The sequence below is a fragment of the Sinocyclocheilus rhinocerous genome, unplaced genomic scaffold (assembly GCF_001515625.1).
Source record: "Sinocyclocheilus rhinocerous isolate Xijiao unplaced genomic scaffold, SAMN03320098_v1.1 scaffold1628, whole genome shotgun sequence".
Lineage (NCBI taxonomy): Eukaryota > Metazoa > Chordata > Actinopteri > Cypriniformes > Cyprinidae > Sinocyclocheilus > Sinocyclocheilus rhinocerous.
Window position 1 is genome coordinate 78870 of NW_015660964.1, and position 3036 is coordinate 81905.

Genomic DNA, 3036 nt, shown 5'->3' on the forward strand with positions numbered 1-3036 from the left:
TATGCTTACGCAGTTCTTTGCAGGTTGCATATCTGGTTGTTACCCCCTTATTACCCAAACGTAACACATTGTTCCCTTATACCTACACGCATGTTCTTTATAGGTACACTATAATTACAGAAACGTACACCGTAAATTCAGTTCTTTGCGGGTTGTAATCTAAAGCGTTACCCCATTTTTCTCTAAGGAATATAATTGTGAGGATACTACCTTTTCTAGTATTTTGGACAGAAAAGGGAGATTCGAGATCGGTCTGTAATTAACTAGTTCTTTGGGGTCAAGTTGTGGTTTTTTGATGAGCGGCTTAATAACAGCCAGTTTGAAGGTTTTTGGGACGTATCCTAATGACAATGATGAATTAATAATAGTCAGAAGAGGATCTATGACTTCTGGATGCACCTCTTTTATAAGTTTAGATGGAATATGGTCTAACATACATGTTGTTGGTTTAGATGATTTAATAAGTTTATACAATTCTTCCTCTCCTATAGTAGAGAATGAGTGGAATTGTTCTTCAGGGGATCTATAGCACACTATCTGATGTGATACTGTAGCTGACGGCTGCATGGTTACAATTTTATCTCTAATAGTATCGATCTTGGAAGTAAAGTAGTTCATAAAGTCATTACTGCTGTGCTTTTGGGTATAAAAAACAATATATTGGGTATATAAAAACAAACTTGATGGGAAAATTTGCGCACCTGCACGCAAACTCTGACCCATGCGTACAGACAGTACAGAACTCTTTTTTTCATGTCGATATATACATTTACATTAAAGATTTCACTCTCATTAATGGAATGGCTCTAAATTCCTAATTATAAATATCCAATGTAGAAATATAAAACTGGTATTAGAGACAAAGAAAACAATATTAAAGGGTTAGTTCACCCAAAAATGAAAATTAGCCCATATATTACTCACCCTCAAGTCATCCTAGGTGTATATGACTTTCTTCTTTCAGACAAATCCAGTCGAGTTATATTAAAAATTGTCTTTGATCTTTCAAGCTTTTTAATGGCAGTCAGCGGGTGTTGCATGCATCAGTCCAAAACAAGTTAAATAAAAAGCGCCCATCCATAAAAAAAGTATCTCACACAGCTCCGGGGGGTGAACAAAGGCGCTTTTGCGTTTTTGTAAGAAAAATATCCCTATTCAAAACGTAATAATCACTTTAATCTAGCTTGCGCTAACTCCGACTGGATTCGTCTGAAAGAAGGAAGTTATATACGCCTAGGATGACTTGAGGGTGAGTAATTTATGGGTTAATTTTCATTTTTGGGTGAACTAACCCTTTAACTTCCATTTCAAATGGAGTCACAGGAACGTCGCCACTGTCCACATACTTCCTTCTGATAAGGTATAAATAGGAGCAGACTCAAGAAGTCCAGTCAGACTCAACTCTGAATGTGTGTCAAGCGGTTTCATATCAGAGTGAGTCGGCTGTTACTTTACAGAACAACCCCCTTTGCTTTCTGTAGCAATAAGGTGCTTTAGATTGTTACTCATGTTGTAATCAGTACTGGTACAATCAATAAAACCATTTATTCTTTGTATATATATTTCAAATACTATACTAATCTACCTAAAAATTTCTAAAGAAAATATATGTGCTGTTTGGTGCTCGCCCACACTGTAGAAAATGACAGTAAATTTAACGGTAAAATACTGTAAAAATGCTACAGTAAAAACCTGTTAAATGGTTAACTGTAAATTCCCCTACTATATACGGTGAAAAACTGTATTGGACATTACATGTAATTTTACGGTAGTATACCGTTTTTGGAAGTGAAAAAGACCGTATAATTTACAGTGAGATTTTTTTTTTTACAGTGCATAATTTGCTGTCATTAAGCTACTAGGGTGTGTTTTGGTGGATGGTGAGGTGTAGAGTGCAAGTAAAAAGAGCCCACTTGATATTATTTTGTCACTTCATGTAAACCCATGGGCATATGACAGTTTAAGGAAAGCAATGCATTAAGGCTGGCAAACACCAGCTGCTTGCAGACGGCCAGCTCTTCATTAAAGACCTGCAGGAATCAGATGCAGGAGAATATTACTGCAACCATCAGCTAGTGGCAGATATCACTGTGCTCAAAGGTATTTTAGTTGTGGCACATGTCTGTCACAGTCTTCAGCGGGTGTGCCCAGGAGGGCCACCAGATGACTGTGTTCGGTGGTCATTACAAACGCAAACCATTTTCTTTCTTCTGTGAGAATGCAAAAGACTACATTTTGAAAGCATTCTGTGACCACAGGTTGTCAAGTTCCAAAAAGAACAAAAAAGCACCATGAGTATAGCATAAGAGTAATTAATGTGAATCATGCAATATATTTCAAGTCAGCAGACGACAATTAATTCAACGTCATTTACGCTGTACAAAAACCTGTAAGCATTTATTTCTTCTTACTTTGTATGTGTGTTCTTTCCAGGCCATAAGTTTACAGTTATTGAGGGCACAACTGTTTATTTGCCATGTAAGACGTCTGATAAAATGAAGCAGAGATGGGCATTCAAACGCACTCCTCAGTCCAGAAAAGAGTTAATCTCCACACTTTATAAAAACAGCACCATAAAGAAAGAGATGATCCAACGTTAAGATTCACTCATACCATCGACCACCTGATTATCTCCAATCTCCAGCTGCAAGACTCTGGGATTTATCTGTGCAACAACAGAGAGATGGCTTTCCTTACGGTGACCACAGGTAGCACTGAGTACAATATCAACACTGAATATACAATAGTTATTATTATGATCCCTAGGAATTTTCCTGCAGGAAATCTATGATACCATGCATCAGACGGTGTCCCCAAAACATATTTGGACACTTGATTCAAGTAAAAAGTCTGAATGTCAATGCAGTATTTGATACAAAAAATTAAACTAAGTGGAATCTGATTTATGTATGGGACACCATACTTGGCAACATGTCACGTCACGTCAATGGTATGAGAAACCATGTGCCTGTATGATGGGTCCCAGTGATGTAGTGTATATGGAGAAGAGGAAGGGTCCAAGAACTGATCCCTGAG